Source organism: Pseudopipra pipra, chromosome 2 (assembly GCF_036250125.1).
Source record: "Pseudopipra pipra isolate bDixPip1 chromosome 2, bDixPip1.hap1, whole genome shotgun sequence".
In the NCBI taxonomy this organism is placed as follows: domain Eukaryota; kingdom Metazoa; phylum Chordata; class Aves; order Passeriformes; family Pipridae; genus Pseudopipra; species Pseudopipra pipra.
In genome coordinates, this window is record NC_087550.1 from 68249764 (window position 1) to 68271723 (window position 21960).

Genomic DNA, 21960 nt, shown 5'->3' on the forward strand with positions numbered 1-21960 from the left:
AAAGCCATTTCAAGCCCTTAATAAAAATCACATTTAAGAGACACAGATTTGAATTAATATCACTAATATTTCAAAAATTAAATCCCTGAGTCTTCCAGATGCAGATTTTCAATGGATGTGCTGTCTCTAAAAACAGTAGGAGAAAAATGTGTGTCTATGCCTGTGTGCTTGCCTGTGCAAATGAATGATAAAGATATTGTCATGACTTTGTTAGAGAAAAATATATCACACCTCTTTCATGCACACCTGTTCTTATCAACTATTCATACTTCCCTACAGCATGTTGACATTGCAGTTTCTTGTTTCATGGTATACTGACATCCTTCTGTTTGCAAATAAGTAAAGAAATGTTTTATACATCAGTTAGAAATTGCTCAGTTATCACAGTCTTGGAAAAAGGAAACATTCTAGTTCAGCTCCCTTATTTTCACCCAGGGCAACCTTGTTGTAAAAAATCTACATGCCACAGTTTTCACCAGCTCAACTCCTGCCAAAATAGAACTACCTGGTCTTAAATTACAACAGAAACTGTATTGTTAAGACTGATTAAGAGATGACAGTGTTTGAGAGATAGTTCACAAATGCACCTGCGTGATGTTGTAAGATAAGGCCAGACAGCTGAAGTGACTGAGATAGCTCAGGGAATGTCTCTGTATACTTATGAATTCTGCTTGATTTTTCTGAACTTCACCTCTGACCAAAACCTTCAGTCTGAATTAAATCTTTCATTTTATAGGCGAAAGCAGCCAGAGCCAGAGAGACTGAACAAGACCATTAACATTTGAATAACCTTGTCTTGCTAAAACAGGAGATAATGGTAGCCCCATCAACTATTGACAACCCTCTGCCTAAACCCTGGAAGGTCAGAGAAAAAAAAATTGAGGTGTTCAAAGCATTAGGAACCTTTTCTTATGATGACATAGTCTCTTACATTTTGTTTAATAGTCAGAAGATTTAGCAGGAGACAAAGCAGCAGGCAGCCTGTACTCCTCAGATCCTTTGTATATCAGTAAGATGTGAAAGGCTTTCACTGATAACGTGGAATTAGAGTCTGCAGTTTTCAACCATCCATGTATTTGGAGCTTTTGTATTCATTAAATATTTAAAGACATTTATTTTCTAGGGTTTCACAGTGTTTTTCCTTCTGCTTAATTCTCAGCTGTAAACAAGGGATGCTGAAGGGTATTCATGAGCTATCCGTGAAACTTTGTGATGCTTGGCATCGGCCTAGGGGCCAATCTGAGGTTCCAGGGTGGAAGCCTGACTCCTAGAACTAAGCTGAGGAGCTAGACCAGGTGATGATAATCACTCTTTCTGTATTAATAGTGGGCCAAATTAGGTGCTCAGCTGCCATTTGAGTGCCTAAGTCCCATACTCAAACACTATGGAGGTCTTCAAAACTAGCACTAAAATAGTCTCATATGGCATGTCCCTGTCTTGTGCTGGTGGACACAAAGAAAACCACCTAGCTCAGCAACATTGTATCTGGGTTCACACTTTAACAGGTTTCTCAAAGTCTGACTAAAAAGCACTGATTCTTTACTGAGGAAAAGGGAAAGAAGTTTGCATGCAGCTTCGTAGGACACTTACCTGGGGTGTCATGCTCTAATTCCTGTACTACATTCAATATAAATATTTATGTAATTGAAACACTGAACAGAAGGAGCTAAAGATAATCCCATCCAATAGCACCCATAGACCAAGCTTAGGACATCTATTTGGGACACGGGAAAACAGTCCTTAAACTCTGAGTCCTAACAAAATGGCAAAAACAGGAATCTGAAGTTAAATCTCCAAACTCCAAGGTTAGTCCTTCCCTAAGCATAAGTGAGTCACTTGATCTATACATTCTGTGTTTCCTTTTGGAAACATCTTGAGTTTTAAAGCAAGGAAACAATTAAATTTTTAAATATTTAACACAGTGAGTGAAGACTCCTTCAGAGTTCATAGGCCATTCCTCAAAGTTTCTTGTCATCTATTTTGGTTGGACTTGATGATCTTGGAGGTCTTTTCCAACCTTTACAATTCTTGGGTTTTACATGCCTCCATGCTTAGAATGATTTTTTTGTCCTGTTGGGAACATTCCACTGGCTTATAAGAGAGTTTCATGAGAAATTAACAAAAGCAGACATATGCACTAAACTGTGACTTAAATATCATCAGTTTGACTGCTAGCTTTGACAAAGATTTCTTGCAGGATCTCAAAAAAAAAAAAGAAATCTCTTTTCAATTAGTCTGTTTAAAAGGTTTCAATAAGCAGGTTCTCAGCAAGGCTGGGACAAAATCATTACTCCAAGCTGATGCAGGTTTTGCCCTTTTATCACCATTAACAAGCAGACGGATTCAGTTTCACAGGAGGATGAGCCAAGAGCAGTGTAATACCAATTTAAAATAAACCAAGATGATGTAGCGCTCCCGTCAGAAAAGTCTGGGCAGAGGTGTTGCTGTCTCCCACTCTTGTGTAAGGAGAACATTTGCAATTGGGATATCACATGTCAGTGGGATCCCATATGTGTCACTGCAATGCAAATAGGCAAAAGTCCTCATGATAAGCATGGACATCAGGAAAAATAGAGTTAGGCTGAGTTAGCCTCAGTGGTTATGTGTTTTCAGAGATCAATCCAGTAACACAATTGTAGGATCTTTTTTCAGGAGATATGATTTAGGACCATGAAAGTGGAACAAAGCAGTCTAGTGTCAGAAGGCATTTATTGCACCCTAGTAGTTTGTAGGAAGCAAGATCAAGACGCTGTTTAGGAGTCCTCAACAGAGACTTGGAGGTTTTGTGAGTAAGGGAGGGAAGATTCAGGCTCAAAGGACAATGCTACTGAAAAAGTAGAAGCTGACGGTGAGATGACTAAGGACCTAAATTTAATAGATTTAACAGAAGTTGAATGCAATTAGGTGGCACATCCTGAAGACTTGCCTGCTTACTTTCCTATGACTAAGATCAGAAATACTGGCAAGCCAGATCCAGTAGTCTTAGTAATGTCACCATTGCATAGGTCTGCATTGAGTCCATGTTGCAATGTAGACCATGGTCTTCTAACTAGATCAAGAAAGTAAATAGCATATGAAGAAATTAAAGAACACAGAGAGATTAGAATCATGTGATTCACAATCTGTTGCAAAAATAAATGTGCCTTTAGATTACTGTACATAACATAAATGAAGCATTTATAAACGATTTTGTGGTACATTGTCTTATGAACTCCCATTGCCTCCATTTAGAATATTTTAATATTTTAATATTTCGCTTGTTCTTTGGACATTTATATGTAATATGATTCCACACAATCATCTTGGAGAGTACTTTCCTGCTTCTTTTTAAAAAGGAATGAGGAAGTTGTATTTTTCAAAATGAAATATCACTGAATAATAATACAGGAAAAGTTGAGTGAATAATTCATAGGGAAAAAAATTTGGTTGAAATGCTTCCCCTTTTATTCTTGGTGTTGGAGACTAGACTTCATAAGAAGCCTCAGGTTTATTGTCATTCAAAATTACTTGTCAATGTTTTTTGGACTGCTGAGCCTTTGAATACCAGATTTTGACATTTTTTACTCAATAGACAGTGAGAGGAAAGATTTTGCATATGTTCCAGTGCGGTAGAGTGAGGCATAAGAAGCTTGTTGTTACTGTGAACATATTTTATTTTGCATTTGGGACTCAGGGAAGAAAAAATTGTAATCAGACATGAAACAACAGATGATGACTCCATAGTCAGTCTGTTGTTTTTTGTGAATGAGGCATCATGCAAACACACCAACTAGAGGAAGAGTCAAAGCAATTGAGTTAAGATTATGATACAAGATCTTGCTAAAAATTACCATGAATGAACACACCAGTATTGATTACACAATAATGGTGTGTAGAAGTCTGGGCTACTGGGAAAGCAGAATTGGCCATATATTTACCAATCAATACAAGAAGACCAGAGATCAACCCCTGGGCCAATTGCATCAGCTAGTTTGCACCTGCCCTCCTTAGGCACATTTGTCTTAGTGAAAGCTAAATTGAGTGGCAGAGAACAAGCTGTGGATGATCTCAGGCCTTTTGCTTGAAATGGCTGCTTTATCCTCTTACTTAGCAGTAGAAGTGTCCCCTTTAGGTCACAAATGGAAGACATAGGGCATAGGAAAGAAGGAAGCCCCAAAATGAAAATGTTATTTTTCTTCCATCTAAGAGAGTAAAAAGGTATCTGTAAATGAACACTGTAAATGAGAAACTTGCTTCATTCTTAAACAGAGAGCAACAATGTAAAAAGTAATCTGCCTCATTGGGAGTTGTGTTGTGGTAATTTTGCATTTCTGGACCCTACTCTGGGTACTTTTAAGCAACCAATTTCGGAAACAAAAATATGGGAGCAAGGGAGAAAACTGAAGATGACTCAATATGAAAAAATTCTAGTTGAGAGTTGGCTATTGAAATCAGTTTCTCATGTCTAAAGCCTACAAGTCTTGCAAAAGTTATGCCATCTGTAAAGCTCTATCATCTCTGTCCATTGCCTTTTATCTCTTTATCCCTTCCTATGTATATCATTCCTTTCATCAAGCTTACCTAGCAAATAGGAGAATGAATAAAGAAGTAGCAGAGCTTGGATATTTCTTTCCACTATGCACTACATAGCACTTCTACCATAACTCCACACAGAACATAACAGGAAATGCAATTTCGCAAACACGAATAAATGAGAATGATTATTGCCAAAGAAGTTATGAATGTGTAAAACTTTCTAAATTATTTCCCTATATGGATTGCATTAGTGAAAGTAAAGATGTCATGGTTTGGACCACTGTAAAAGTGGCATCACATTTTAAAAAAAGCATGGACTAGAATATACTAGAGCAGAAATATCTTACATCTTTGCAGTACTGTTAGCCAGCTGATATGGGGTGTCCAGGTGAAGACTGTGTGAACTAGCTAGTGAGCTGGAAATAGACAATTGTTTAGGTGAATTCAGTTTCTCTAAAAGAGCAGATTTGTATTGTAGCAGTCTGTAGTATTTGCAATTCATATTATGCAGGCCAGTGCAAATTGTAAAGCACATCTTGTACAATCAAGCTGTAATCAAAATTCACTTCCACAGACAATTCAAGCATTTCAGTTAAGAATACACTTTTTAGAGTATTCTTGATAGTAAATTCTGAGCATTAAATTACCACAGTAAACTTTCATAAAATGATGTTGATTATGTTTGTATCCTAATTTAATTATTATTCATAGGAAGTATTTTTTGCTATTTGCTCAGCTATGATATCCAATCATTTCACACTGTTATGCATTTCACTTTGTGCTTTATAATTTGGCAAGGCTAACAGGATTAAGTAGTCCATCTAATAAAGGAGATAGGTGTAGTCTTAATTTCTGTATTGCAGAGGCATTAAAAAGGAATTAATATAAATAGGTAAAAAAGGAAGAGACCACTGAATGTAAAATAATGTAAGAAACATTCATGATTTGTTATTATGATCCTATACTGAATTTGAGAATGAAATATTTCAATGAATAAGTGATAAGATTCAACTTCCTTGTACCGTAAGATCATTCACTGATCCACTTTTGTAATGGGGTATATTATGATTATACGAAACTATTTTAATGCTTATATTCATTTCAAGAATATTCCTTCACTGCGTTAGTCTCAGACATGTACTCAAAGCAATAATTTTTTTACCCTTATCATGTTCTCAGTCTAATATATTCACTGGGTTTTAGCCAGCTTTACTTTGTATTTTACTGCTCAACACCTTTCATAACAGTTTGATTTGGTATTCAAACAGCAACCACACGTTCCCAATGGGATTCCATTGTTGTTTAATATTAATGTTCCCTTAAAATTAAACAACACCCATCAGACTTCTCATGTATTCAATGCAAAAGCCTAGCCTTCCAAAACGTAGGTTAGGCCTATGTGACGCTACATCTTTTTGTCCTTACGGTTTGGAGTTTGAACTCTAGAGCTGCCAGATAGGTTCAGGAAATTTGATCTCACTGCTAAAGGCTGTGAGCCACAGGATGCTCATCACCCGAGCGGGCAGGAATTCACCTACACAGGTCAGCTGGTAGGAGTCCATGTGAACGAGAACACTGATCATTAATGTCACCCCAGAGATGTGAGAGTCTTCTTTGCTGACAGAAATAGATTCCATAGCACAAAGAGCATACTTTACTGATGGGAGAACTGAGGTTTGTAGTATGTCATGGGAGCAGCAGAGTAAGTTTAAGTAAAATACAGCGGTGTCTGATTATCTGATAAGTACTGAAATAGATGTCACATGCTCTGGATGCCAAAAAAAATTTAAAGCAGAACACACTGATTCATGAGTGAGAAGGAAGTTCAAATAGTTTTAAGAGAGTTCAAATGTAAAGCTTTACCTCAAACAGCAGTTCGTAAAAATGATAGGTGCGTATGGCAGGTGCAAAGAAGGTTTGATACCAGCTGATCCATTTCTTTATTGTATCATGACTAAAGTTCAAATAACATTTTAAACTGATCAGATTAGTTCCAAGATCCACTTCCATATCAGAGAAACAAAAAGAGATTGGAACCAGGAGTGACACACCTGCACAGGACCTTTCTTGTGATATTGTTCTGGATGCTTTTTTGGGTATATGCAACCACACTAAGAAAAAGAGATAGTTTTTTTTCCCTTCTGAGATTCACAATGACAAGGAATTCTCCCACTGGCCACTAGTAATTAATAAATTTGGGGTGACTTAGAGGACATAATAAGACATACAAATGTCATCATCCCCTCAGCCAACATCAGTTTGACTGAGGAATCAACAGATCACTGAGGGTTCAGTGATATACAGTCACAACCTGTATACTTCTCACCATCCAACACTGTCTCCAGCAATGTAGCATATCCAGAGAAGGAGGAGAAATGAAGACAGTTCATTAATAAACAGATGATACTCTCTTAGATATTCTGTGGTTAAGGTGGTGTGGTTTAACCCCAGCCACCAGCCAAGCCCCACACAGCCACTCACTCATTCTCCCATCAGCTGGATGGGGTAGAGAATCAGAAAAGTAAAAGTGAGAAAACTTGTGGGTTGAGATGAAGAGAGTTCAATAGGTAAAGCAAAAGCTGTGCACACAAGCAAAGGAAAACAAGGAATTAATTTACTGCTTCCCATGGGCAGGCAGGCGCAAACATCTCCAGGAGAGCAGGGCCCCATCACACATAACAGTGACTTGGGAAGACGAATCCCATCGCTCCAAATGTCCTCCCACTTGCTCCTTCTTCTTCCCACTTTATGTACTGAGCATGATGTAATATGGTATGGAATATCCCATTGGAGTAATCTATCCTGGCTGAGTCTCTTCCCAGTTTCCCATGCACCCCTCTCCCCTTACCAGCATGGCAGTACAAAAAGCAGAAAAGGCCTTGGCTCTGTGTAGGCACTGCTCAGCAACAACAAAAACATCCCTATATCATCAACAACATTTCCAGCACAAATCCAAAACACAGCCCCATACTAGCACTGTGAATCAAATTGACTCTACCCCAGCCAAAACCAGCACATAAGGTCACAGGCACGAAGAAGTTTATGCCATTATTATTTTACATACCTGTCTCATATAAAAGCAATGGCTATATCAAAGTTTTGTTTCTAGTTGTCCTACAGCTGTAAACACAGAAGAATGCCTGCCAATTGCTTCTAAGAGTGTCATGTTTCACTGAAGAAGACCTTAGATTAGAACAGAAATAACTTACAGATATTATAAATACTATATATTCCAGTGAAGTATCTCCTAACAAAAAACAAAAAACCCCAAACAATAGCAGCAACAACAACAACAAAAAAAGAACCCCCAAACAATATCAACAGAAAAACTCAACCAAAAAACTCAAATCAAAGGACTCTATGAAACTTAAAGAAAACCTTACCACATCTGCCAAATTTCTGGATGAAATATTTAGACAAGTCAGTGAACAAGAGCATAGGAAACTCAAGTGTAGACAAGAACTGTAATATTAAAAGGCAGCATTCTGCCTTCCACCTTCCAAGATGAGCATTTTCTCTGCTTTATGTACTGCCATCTGTACAGAATATGGAATAATTCCAAAACTTGATATCTACTGCCCAAAAGGTAGGTAGAAATTTGAATTGTAGATCAGAGTAAAGTGTTAGGTTAATTCTTCTGAGACATCATGTTCAAAATGTACATCAGAGCATCCAGTGGGGATCTGCACATTTAATAAATCCATCTATTCACACATACAAGACCTGCAAAGACAAGACATCTAGTGACCAATCTTGAACCCAACTATCTTGTTAGAGGACTCTGCTTGCTTGTCATATGTATTACTAGAACATAGTTTTATTTAGTAGGCAATCTTTTATACATTTTGGCTCGACTATCTGTTTTAATTCCAATAATAGTCATTTTAAAATGGAAATACCTAGCAGCACAACGGTCAGGTAAGCAGGATGCTGGAAATGTATGAACAATTTTAAGCTATAATTGTTCAGAATGTGCTAAGCTTTATTGGCCATTTACAATACTATCTACTTTTGTCAGGTATTTTATGGCATAATTTCTTTCTCCCAAATTGCTTCTTTCAATTAAGTGCTACCATTGTGCAGTTTTTTTCTGGACTTCACTGCTTTTGCAATAATATTTTCTCATAGTGATGGATACAAATTGCACTGTGGGAATATTACCAGTATAAAAAGTGGCTAATAACTTCTATTATCCAACAGTATGAATATATACAACTGCACCACATCACACCACATGTGCTCTATAGAAGCAAGGATGAAAATCCACTCATGTTGTTCCACTTGTTCACATGACTTGCATTGATGAAAATCAGTGAGGGTTTCAAGCTCATGGGGTTCTTTTCTGGCAGTCTCCTGAATTCAAAGCAATAATGTAGTATCTCACTCCTAAATTAACATTAAAAAATAGAGGGAGCTCAGTTTTATTGCAACACCAAAGAAAAAAGTCCTGTTGTAAGTCACCTGAAAAAGCCCAGAAAATTAATATTTTGCATTCTTCAGAATTTGTATTTTATTTATATTCTTAGGACTACAAGGGGCATTTCCATTGCCCTAGGGACATACACAAACCATCTACATTAGAATTCCCTTCCATTAGAACTTCCTTCTACTAAGGAGTTACCATTGGAGTTTCACTCAAATAGTGATTTTCAAGAGAAAACTGGGTGCTGTCTCTTGGAGTTGACAGTGCTTGTGCTGTCTAGACTAGTATAATTTCCCCTAGAACAAGCAACACCTAAACCTAAGTATCCTCTTTCCTGGGCAATCTTATATGTCAGCTGTCTGTATCATCATAGCAAAACACAAGTGCTAGAAACCTCTGTGCAGATATCAACCTGCTCAGTCCCTAGAGAGGCACCCAGGTCCCAGTATGTTTAGCCAAGAGTGGCAGCCCCTTTTTCCCCTGCTCTGTGTGCGTGCGCACATATACTGGGTTTGCCTCACAGACATCATCTCTCTCAGAGGTGCCTTTTCAAAGCCAAGCTGCACGCTGGCAGTCAGATGTGTCACCGAATTCATACTCAACAGGAATCTCACAATACCTATAGTTTTACAGTGACACCGAGAAAAGGAAGGAATGGTCCTGGCCAGAAACAAGCAAGTAATGAGTGGAGAAGTCTCAGTCGTTTTGTTAGGAAGGGGCCACAGTAGAAAATTTATTTTAACATTGTAGTGTTATTATTGAAACAAAGTAGCAGCTTCACTCATTTCCATCTCTGTCATATTTACTGCGCACACAAAAGTTGCATAAAAAGTCAGTAGTTATAACATTTATCGGTTAATAATTTTCAACTGAATTTGTTTTAAAAAATCTCAGAAACAATACTGATCTGAGGATTTGAAGGGGAAAAAAGCATTTACTCAAGCACTGTACAAAAGAGCTTGCTGACAGTGTCAGCTGGCAGGACACAGCAATGACCACTAGCTTTTATGTCTGCTTTGGTAAATGGACTTTGTGATTATACAATTCTCTACACGACTACTAAATGAGGAACTGAGTGCTCCTTTTTGGAGATTTACCTTTCTGGGTAAAATATTGTTCACAATACTAATGGCCCTCTTATTATGAAAACATTAATTTATATTTATTAAGACAAGCTGAAAAACTGAGTTCTCATGTGAATATTAGCCCAACACCCGAACAACAGAACCTGTCTCTAGGGCAAATTGTGGCAGCAACCTAAACCAAGTTTTCTGTAATTCTCATTGCTGTTACTGTTAGCAACACAGCAAACAATTTCAGTGGTATATCAGTGTATTCAAAAACAGTCTAGAGGTGTAGCTGTTTATTTGTCTGGCTTGCTAAGTATCCATCAAAATGAAAGGGGAAATACAGCTGATAAGCTGTTGTTCAGTTTGGTTAAATGAGACACTCCTGCATGTTTTTTATTAGCATATTCCTCCTGCCTCCTTCCTCTCTTCAGTGAGAATGTTTAACGTCCACTGAGCTGTACTTCTTTTCCAATTTCCAATTCATTCACCACATATCTTATAATATAAATTGTTCAGTTGGGATAATGTTAATGACAACTGATGTGATATCATCCTGCCATGCAAACTACTACTGCCAAATAAAATAGGCCCAGCTGGCCCTGCTTATCCATGCTACCAAACTGCCAGGTAATTCTTTAGTTGATTATTTACTGTTCTACCTTCAATACACACTCCTTACAGAGAAAGATAGTGCTCAGCAGTATGGTGTGGGCTAGTCTGTATCACCTGGACTCAAAGCCTGAGGTTATCCCTTGGACTTCTTGTTACGGTAGTAAAGGCATAGATATATTGACTCAGAGTCTATTTAACTTCAGTAAGAAATTTTGCCGTGCCTGAGCTTGCAAGAAGGACCAGTGCTGCTAAAATAATACCTAAGGATTGCCTAAGTAGGTGCTCTTAAGGAATTTGAGTCAGTCAGTTGAGTCAGTCACCTTAAGAAAAGGGTCATATCACAAAGGAGAGTAATTTTGCCAAAATTTTGGGCTAGGAAAATTATCAGCTACATTCTAGAAAGTTTATATTTGAGAGTACTGGAAATATTTATCATTACATTGGCAAGAGTCAGAGTAAATCTGGATTTTAATATTAGCTGCATAGATGGAGAGGAAAAGACTTTTTGGAAATATTACGGAAAAATAATCTGCAAATTTCTTCTATAATTCTGGATATATGGGTATAGTGACGGGCAAGGCAGTGGTATTTCCCTTCTATTCCCTGCTATTTGAGCAGTGACATTCCCTTATTAAAGAAGTGGAAGGCTTTTTTCACTGTGATGAGCTTGAGCTGGCAGACAAACAGACATTCAGAATGAGATGTGAGAAAGACAAGCTGGAGTTTGAGGTGAGGCAGGGAAAAGCAAATTGAACAGGATAAGATCTGTGAACTGTCAAGGCTGCAAGAGAAGCTGTGTGAGCTTGTGGATTCTGGTGATTCAAGACTGGATGGAGGTGGGCAAATCAAAGAGATACTCCTGAGAAACCCCAAAAGCTGAGGGTTCTAGAAAGCCCACCAAGAAATGGAATTGCTCAAGAAAAAATTTGTTCACCCTAGAAGCCATCCAGGAGACCAAACAGAGGAAAGAGGACAAAATCTGAAAATACTTCTGGTCTGGACTGCATCAAGAATAAACGAGACTCAGGAAGGAAATGGAACACTGCTTCTGTCATCTGTGTGAAAAAGAGCTTTGGTGAAAGTAGTATCTGTCAGGGCCCTAAAAGCCTTGATGTTCCTGACCATCTTAAAGGCAATTAAAAAAGAGATTTCTCAGAAGATGACCGAGGTTGAAGATGCAGCCAAGAGCACACTTTCTAAAATAAAGAATCTGGCCTAGACTGCTGCAGCTTCACACTTGCTAGTGACATCTTTCTTGTAAATGTACTGTGGCACTGCCACTGTGACTGAATGGCCGTGTTTCCCAAGGCTGCTTCCAGACTGGCTGTCTCAAGAAGCAGGCTGAATTCTGCTTCACTCACCTGAGTCTGTCTAGGAAGCTGCAGTTTGATATATTGCATACATAATCTTTCTCTGCATGGATTCTCCTAATCTTCCTGTTGGTTTTATTAACGATTACTACTTGTAGGTTTATGTGTTCTCTTGTATACTCCTGGTAAAAGGCTTAAACTCTGGCCCTGACCATTCTCTACCCTTGCCTGTGGCCCAGAAGTTCCATGTAGGTTCATGTCTGGGCATCCAGACCTGCCTGAGCCATGCTGCAGGTAGGCCAGTCTTGACTGAATGTCCTGGATAACCTCAAGGCCTGACTTGTTACATGGCCTTGACTGAAGAAGTAATATTCATTGCTTGCTATCATTTGACTTTTAAATATAGCTAGCAATAAGAGGGTAATTCTGCTTTTCTGTTGTAGAGTGGCACATGTGTCCTGAATCTTCATTGTTTCTGGTACAGTCACCCAGAAACCAAACCAAGGTGCATTCAATTAAAAAAAATAATTAAAAAAAAAAAAAAAAAACAAAAAAAACCCAAACAATAACAAAAAAAAATCCCATGACAGGCTTTACCCAAAATAATTGAGATATTTAACACGTAAGAGAACAAAACCACTGGGTTTTACTACATTTGATGGTTTACTGGGTTAGAAATAGAATATTTTTTTTAAGTTTCACTAAAACTTTCTGATACTTTTGAATTCCTGTTCGTTTGTTTACTTGAAATCACCTTGGCCTTACTACCTATTCTTTACAATAAATAGTGAGATGCAGTTAATAAGATGCTGTCGTAGATACTAATAAAGCTGCCTATGCTGTCAATACCAAGTACATCTGGAATGGTATATTCTAGTGGAAAAATCTTAACACTTTTCAGCAAGGATCTGTACTGATCTCCATTATTCAGCTGCTAAATGCACTATAAATGTAACCTGAAGTACTGAATAAAAATAAAGTGATCTTACAAAAAAAAAATGTCAGAAGCCCACCTGTGTTATGAAAGTCTCCTTTGTTAATCAAAAAAACAATTAAGATAGGTTTTTAAGTTCAAAAAGTAATGACAGTTAAAAAAGTTATTTCTAATAATTTTCATAGAGAAATAATAGAAAAATATTGCCAACAACAAGTGTATGCTTTGAGGCAAAGTCTAAGAGCCATTAAACAGCAAATTTCCATTTCCTTATTATTTTACCATGTTTATGACAATTTAATCTGAAAGTATTTTTTAAATTTTTATCAGGTAGGAGAAAGAAATATTTCAGTTAAGCTTTCATCTAATTTTATAGTCACTAAAGAAAAGATACTTGCCAGATGCAAAACTTGAATCAGTATTATCGATATAAACACTCAATCTTACATCAAACAAAATTGATTGATTCTGGCCATTCATTTTTCAAGTTAATGAGAAACTACAGTCATTACAACAAGATTTTGAAAACTGGTACTTAAAGCCTAAATCCATATGTGTCTCTGGCAGGTTTTTTAAAAATGGTCATGCCTTGTGGTCTATGATTCAATATGCAGGAAATCAAGGACCAGACCCGGGGCAAACTTAAATTATTTGATCATATATGTGCTTCTTGAGATCGTCATCTGAACTCTCTCTTTAAACAGTAGAGACAGACAAATATCTAGCACAGCTGAGCCCTTACTTTAGAGGGAAATGAACCACCCTCTGGTCAAGTCCATTAGAAACCTCTGTATGGCTGCATTTAAACTATCTAAATCTTACCTGTAAAGTTCTCAACTAAAATAAGGTTGCTCTTCTGAGCTCAGCTTCTATCATGACCTAGTTGAAGTAAAAAGTAGTTTCAGATTTGTTAGATTATTAAGGCTTTCCTTTACAATAAGAGGTAGTATAGAATTGTGCAGAGCTAAGAGAGATAGATTACTCCACATAGAATTCAAATGCAGAATGACCAAGTTACATGCCCCATCAAAATGCTCCATAATGGCATCATCTATTCCAGCAAACCTCAAATGCAAAGAACTGTGATGTGGGGAGACTAAGTTGCTATTTTTTTACAAGCAATAGATTTACATTCAAGGAAGACATGAAGAATACTACTACCTTGATAGTTTAATACAAACCAGAAATCATATTGTGAATTCTAGAAGGACTAAGTGCTCAGAATTTATACTTTTTCAGCAGCAGTGATTTTTATAAATGGTTATAATAGTATAAGTGCAGAAAATGGGAGTTTGTGACCATGTACTGTTGAATAATAAGGACCAAGTAACCCTGCTTGGTCATCAAGGCACAGGCAGGGCATTGTGACAGTTCTTTCAGAGGCAGACATAGTTGTGTCAATGTTATGCTCCTAAAACAAGTGCTCAGAGATTTACAGCTTGAATCCATTTGAGAGTGAAGCTGGCTCAGAGCATACGAAGATGACTGCTGTGCTGAATAGTCCAACCTAAATACTAACCCAGGACTCCACAAGCTATGTTATGTGTTAGTGAGCTTGCAGTTAAAGTTTAATTGTTGATTTTGACTAACAGAGCCATAAATTAGTTTAGGACCTCACAGAGCCCATGTTCACCAGTGCAGATAAATAAACTGCCAACAGCCTGTTCAACAGGCAGTCTTTAAATTGATTTTACTTTTAAATAAAAAAACCTTAACCCTTGACTGAGCCAGGAAAGAGCAAAGGTTGCTGCTTCTGGTACTCCATGTAAGTCTTATTTCACACCAGACTGCATATAAGGGGCTACTTACATCTTTCAGCTTGGAATTATTTGAGTTTATTCCTGGTTCCTTAATGGCTTTTTAAGCATGCAGTAAGGCAGCTGCTTTTGAAGATCCTTATGTACTATCATAAAACTCCTCCATTCTCTTCATCACTATTCACCTATCCATGAAATAAAAGACTCTTCAACAGCCATAAGTCTTGTGATTTCCTATGATAAGGCAACAGTTACTTGTGTAGTCCAGGGGCAGAGACAGGCTATTAATACTAGTTAATGCTGTAACTTTTATCATGACAGCATAGTCAGAATAAGCAGAGAAATCCCCAGCAGATGCTACTTGAGAGTTTCAACTGCTCAGGTGACAAAGAGGCACTCCTTTAATATTTCACTGTATTCCTCTGGAAGCTGCTCTTGGCTCAGACAAGAATAACTTTCATCTTCAAGATCAACTTCTCTGAAAATACCTGCATGAAAAAATCATTGTCAAAGTCTACATTTTAAAGAATTAAAGCATTGAAAATATATGCACACCATATATCTGTATAGCAAGCTTACCTTTCCCTGAAGTGTCTTGCTATCCACTAAGATACACTTAAGGTTGCTATGATTGTTCCAAACCTACAAATTAGACAACATGAACTGATTAAACACCAATTCAATGTTAGATAAAGAAAGTGAATGTGAGTTTTTTGATTTCCCTTCTATCCTAATTCCTAGACCACTTTGCCCTAATTCCAATTTTTCATTTCTCCCTCTTCAAGTTTTGCAATATTTGACGTCATGAAAAGAAACTGTATACTAATATTGGCATATACTATGACTGAATTTAACCTTGAGAAAAATACGTCAGAGTAGTCTTCCTTTAAAAAAAAAAAATAAAAAAAAATAAAATACTTGCACGTAATATGTTTCCTTTAAAACCATTATTTCTCTACCAAAAAGTGTACCAAACCTAGAGGAAGGAAATCCAAAGAATCATAGAATTTTCAAGCTTGGAAAACACCTTTAAGATTATTTAGTCAAACCCCTAACCCAGCACCACCATGTTCACCACTAAACCATGTCACCAAGTGCCACACCCACACACTTTTTGAGCACTTTCAGGGATGGTGACTCCACCACTGCCCTGAGCAGCCTGTTACAATGCCCAACCATCCTTTCAGTCAAGAAATTTTTCTAAGATCCTAAGACTCCCCTGGTCCAACTTGAAGCCATTTCCTCTTGTCCTGTCATTTGTTACCTGGGTGAAGAGACTGATCCCCACCACACTAGAACCTCCTTCCACATAGACTTAGAGAGCTTTAAGGTCTCCCTGCTTGAGCCTCCATTTCTCCAGGATAAACAACCCTCGGTCTCTCAGCCGCTCCCATAGGACTTGTGCCCCAGACTCTTGATCAGCTCTCTTGCCCTTTTCTGGATTGGTTCCAGCACCCCAATGTCTGTTTTTTAGTGAGGGGTCCAGAACCGGACATAGTACTTGAGGTGTGGCCTCGCCAGTGCTGAGTACAGGGGGATGATCACATCCCTGGTCCTGCTGGCCACATTGTTCCTGATACAGGCCAGGATGCCATTGGCCTTCTTGGCCATCTGGCCACACTGCTGGCTCATTTTCAGCCGCTGTCAACCAGCACCTCCAGGTCCTTTTCTGGTGGGCAACTTTCCAGCCACTCTACCCCCAGCCTGTAGTGCTGTATGGGGTTGTTGTGACTTAACCACATGACCAGGCACTTTGCCTTGTTGAGCCCCATACAGCTTGTCCAGATCCCTCAGCAGAGCCTTCCTACCCTCCAGCATATCAACATCTCCACCCAGCTTGGTATTGTTTGCAAACTTGCTGAGGCTGTATTAGATCCTCTTGTCCAGGTCATCAATAAAGATACTAAACAAAGCTGGCCCAAATGCAAGCAGGAATAGAAAAAACAAAAACTTCAAGAACCACTTCCCTGCAATGCACTGCATCTGAGGAGCAAGTTAACTTTTCTTTAATCCTACCATCCCAAGACACAGTATTTAGCCCCTAAAGGACCTGAGGATTCTTGCCAACTCCCTGGGATATACAAATTGCCTTAAGGAAAGTGAGGGGGTAGCAAGGTCTTTGAAGCAGTAATGGTCATTACAATTAAAAGTTTTAAAAGACACAGTGATGGGTCTGTGCTTATTGTGAGAACCCAAAGGGATCTCCCACCCATGGCCCGACAGACACTGTGTGTAAAAGCTCACAAAACAGATCAGAAGAGAATTGTTATGGATAAAGGAATCTCTGGAGAAAGCACACCCCAAACCCCATATATAGTAATTATGCCAAGGGGATCCTCAAAAAGATTTTTGTAACAACCAGGACATTTTTCGGCTGATGTATGTGAAGATCTAGCAAGGTCTCCAATTAGTCTAATAAAGAAAAAACACAAACCTAAGTCCTGTTTCATGCCAGCCAAATGATGCATTATTCCCAAAGGAGAGTTAACATGGTTTCTATCAATATTTCTGTGGTTTCTACTTAAATAAGTTGCTTTTTCTGAGCCAAGGCATTGTGTTCCTACTCCTGTTCTTTATTGTTATTGGTGGCTTTTGAGTAATTGTTCTCTTTGTAAAAAAATAACTATTTGTCATAAGAGGTGCTATATTCTGTAATTGACAACACACACCCTAACAGGGAAAAGGAAGCAAAGCAATGCTTTTGTGTGAAAGAAAACCACCAAAACTCAGCTCTTAGTTCACAATACTATAAAACATAGTCGTTCTCCCACCCCATAGTTAAGTAGGAAATAACAATGAAATACAAATTTTTCTAAGATGTAACATCTGTTTTGTATATATAACCCATTAAAGATTTCCAATTGCCCTCAAAGGAGTCCTAAATCTTCTACAAATTTGAGTTCTCCATAAATCTTCTGTTTCTTAATCTATATGCGATCTTCTTATAATGGACTGATCTCAGTAAGAATTTCCATACTTCTTAGACTTGGCCAGGAGGAGGTAAAAGAAGGCAAGGGAAAAGGGGAAGTTGCAAAACAGAAAGAGAAGAAAATTAATCTGTGTTTATATGTTGTGTATTTTTTTAATTAAAAAACCACAAATATTGGTAGATGCAAAATGGCTTTCAATGTATTTATATGACTTTCCCAAGAGATTAAGCCATTGTTATAGTGTTTTATGCAAAAGTTTCCCACCGTGCTAGAAGATATGAACCACAAAGAGAATCAATCACGTTGGCTCGTATCATGTGAAGCAGCTATCACTGGATTTACTAATGGATCTTGGCTACTGTTTCTCCTAGTTTTGCAGCCTCACACTGGCATTGAACCTTGAGGAGTGAATTTACTCCATGCAAGGTAAATGCAAACTACTACTTCATTTGAGTGCTGAAATATCACACCAGATTTTCAAAAGGAAAGCAGTATGGTGTGAAAAAATATTTCAAGATCAAAATCTGTTTAATTATTTATCTCTGAACTCTGTATGCCTTCAAGCAAGTTGTTTTTTTCTCTCTGAATAAGGCTAAACAACATGCTATCATAAAAAAAAAGAGGAATGTGTTATTAAAGCTCCTGTTACTTGAATTAGACTTAAATGAGATCTCAGCTATTGATTTTATTAGTGATTTCATGTGTGTCCTCCCAAATACAATGCTAACTACAGGTTTTTCAAACATAGAATACTGTTCAGACTGAGGGGAGAAGTTCACTTATGCACAAATCTACTTTTGACAGGCACAGAAAGAACCGTGTATTGCAGAATACACCATCTAAGGAGTCTTTCTGCTGTGCCTTTTGCAATCGGATATGTCTGTCACGTATTGGCCTCATAAGCCACCAGCGTGCCTGCAACAAATGTGGATAGAGCCTTCCCAGATCTTCGTTCGCAAAGCCCAGCCATGAATGAACTTTTGACAGGTCAGAGTTTGGGTAATAAATCGTGAAGTATCATTTGGCAAGAAAGGCAGCTGGTAAAGAAAAATCAGAAACAACAAGAGTCTTTCAAGTGATGGTATTTTTTTACTAATAAAATTTGTTTTAAAAAAAGCCCTCCCCCCATTCTAAACCTCTTCTTTTGCCTATTAATGAAGTAAACTGCATAACAGGCAGGTCTTTGGAGACTAGAATACATGCACCAGGAGACTAGGAATACATGCACCAAGCAGCAGAGCACTGGCTTGAATTTCAGCTTGAATTTCTACTTCATTTTATGGTATTTCCAAGGGAGAAATTATTAAGGGATACACTGATGGATGCCTATTGGAAGATGCTTCTGTCCCTTTCAACAGTGGCAGTGCAGTATGGAAACAGCTTTCCCTAAGGCTTCATTCCTCATTGACAGAAGGTGTCTAGATTTGTTGCTAGAAGGATGACAGCCTATGCCTTTACAGAAGAAGCCTCTAATGAGGGCCAATTATGCTTTACACAATAAGAAAAATGAACCTCAGGTCTTTACGTTGTCTTTGCAGCTTCAGATATCCATTCAGCCCCACCAGTCTGGATATGAAATAATAGTAGCTAAAAACATTTCTGTTAAAATAAACACATGAAATTTTAGAACATGACTCTTACTCCTCTACATTGTAACAAACAGTAAGGAATTGTTATACTACTGGCCATGGAGGCATTTCTTAGATTTTCCTTCGGTATGTTTCCATAAGGAGTATAAAATCATAGCCAGCAGTTTGGAAAGCTTTTTGATTCATTCATAAGAAGAGAACATGCTGGTCAATTTTCTCTAAATGTGTAGTGATTTAAAAAGCTGAATTTCTAGGACTGCCATTTAAGCATTATTTCTCTACATAAACTTTACTGTGATGACTAATCATCTATATTCAGGGACTACACCTCAAGAATGTTATGCACCTTGCTTTCACCTTAGTTTTGTCACCAAATGGTAAAATCTACATACCAGGAAATCCATAGGAAAACCTTAGTGTCAGTGTGAAATGTCTCTCCATTTCAGTCTTGCATTTTGATGGAGGATATGTGAAGCAATCCCAATTTTCTCTAACTTTTTTAGACTCTGCGTGGACTGAAGCCTCATACAATTTTCAAAGTAAGCCCTGAGAAATGAGTAATGCGTACATTTTGGTATCACACCCTACCCATTCCTTTCAGACACATACCTTTTTGTCTGGCAAGGTTTTGCTCTCCACCCAAAAAGTTTGTTATTGCTAAGATCATCGAAATTGTGTGTCAGTAACAGTATATTTCAACTTAACTGAGCAGAAAACAGGAACAAATTTTGTGAGTCTGGAAAAAATTTGACTTTGAATGATTAAAAATCAGCCTTAGGAAAGCTTGAAAGAAAATCATGTTGGAGCATTTGAAATTTGCTGTTCACATTGTGGGGTTTTTTAAGAAACTGCAAGTTCTTCATTATCAAACTTTTCTATGTAAAATTATTTTAAATCAAAAGACTTTGGCATTTTCACCCTTTTAACCAAGAAAGGTACATTCCTTCATTTAAAAGTTAACTAGTTCATATTTATCCAATTAAAACACTAGAGTGTCTTTGGCTTGCAATTGTAAGTGGTAGAGATCTAAGAGTGAGACAAAACTTTCTCTCTGTAAAGTTTATTGATTCGGGCTCTGCACTAATCTAACTAGTACTCCATGGCTTCAAGCTCAGAGGTGATTTACACTTCTGTCTTCCAGAGCATGGGCCAAATTTGCTTGCCTTTGCCTAAAAAGCAGCATGTAAATCCAATTGTTTGTGTCTTCAGAAGTCTTCTGCACTCCAGGAGGATGCACTGAGGTACCACCAAGCTCACAGAAAACACTGGACGGGGATGGGGGACCTCAAAGTACAAAATTAAATCAAGGGAAATGGAAACATTCCACTAAGTTCAATTTGCATCTCCCACATTAATGTCACTTAAGCCGTCCAATTCTTCTGTACAGAACCTTTAGCACTGAGTGCATCAGGGTGGCTGTCATTTACTTTCCAGCACTTCAGCATAACCTGTTTTCTTACCTCATTCAGTAATCGTTAGTCTAGAAAAGCCCAAGTCCCATGAAAGGCAGAAAATGTTCTGCCTACATCAAGGGCTATGGAGCTTTTGGCTGTCCATTCATGTCAGTAACTAAGGAACTAAGGCTGCCATTCAACAAGCAGTCTGTGTAATGCTCTGAGGCTCTGTGACTCCCACTCAGCTCCATTTACTAGCGGGAATGAGTGCCAGAAATAACATGTCAACTAGGAAAAAGGAATTTTTCAACTCAAAGGTTTACAAAATCCAAGTGCTTCAGGACTACTTGCTTTCTTTTCTTCCTCTGTGCAGTTAATTTTTTTCCCTCAAAAGAAGTCATAGTCTGTGTCATGCCCAATGGTACAGTGACATTCTTTTCAGTCACTTCATTTTATTTAAGTCAGTTAGTCAACCTGCTCAATTTAATTTAAAAAAAAACAACCAACCAAACAACAAACAACAAAACCCCCTCTCCTCCCCCCCAAAAAACAAAAACAAACAAACAAAAACCCCAAAATCAAAACAACAAAAAAAACCCCACCAAACTACAAAGCAACCTGAAAAACAGGACAAAACCTGTCCAGATTCAGACATTTTGTGACTTCTAATGCAACCTCGTGCTCCTGGTCTAAGAAATGTTTCTATTCCTTCCAGATAATCACAGTAACAACTGTAATCCTTGGGCATTGTAGCTGCAAAGAGTGTTGCAAAGACAGATACATGATTTCAACTGGCTTTTCACCCCAGAGGCCGAGAGAAATGGGCAGGCTGCCAGAGACGAGATTCCTTCAGTAAAAAAAAGGGCTTCTTGCATCATCTCTTGTGCTGTGACTTCATGCTGGACACAGCAGATTTAGGAAAATATCAATGATCCTGGTAGCTTTTCCAAGAAAGAAAGGAATAAAAAAAGTGTTTTATGCGTCCTTTCCCACATCTATCTGTACACTGAAGCTGATTTTCTGTAATTTTTGTAATACTGGGAAGGTTCCAGATGGCTGAAAGGAAAAATTATGCTGTGACGATATCTTAATAGAATTAATGAAACCCGAGACCACAATAAGGCTGTCAGCAGAACTGCAGTTCATGGTAAAATGAAACATGAAAAGAGGGAGAGCTTGATTAATACTGAATTAAAAGAGAATAACGCAATTAACACCAACTGGTCTGGATTTATGGAAAATAGAGTTTGTCAGAGAAAATTTATCTCTTTTGATGAGGTTACAAATCTGATTCATGAAAGTAATAGTGATAATGTAATATACTTAGATTTCTGTAAGGCATTTGTGCCTTAGTACCACATAATATTTTGATCAGGAAACTCAAATGATGTAAAATCAATACATCAGACACAACATCAAATGAATT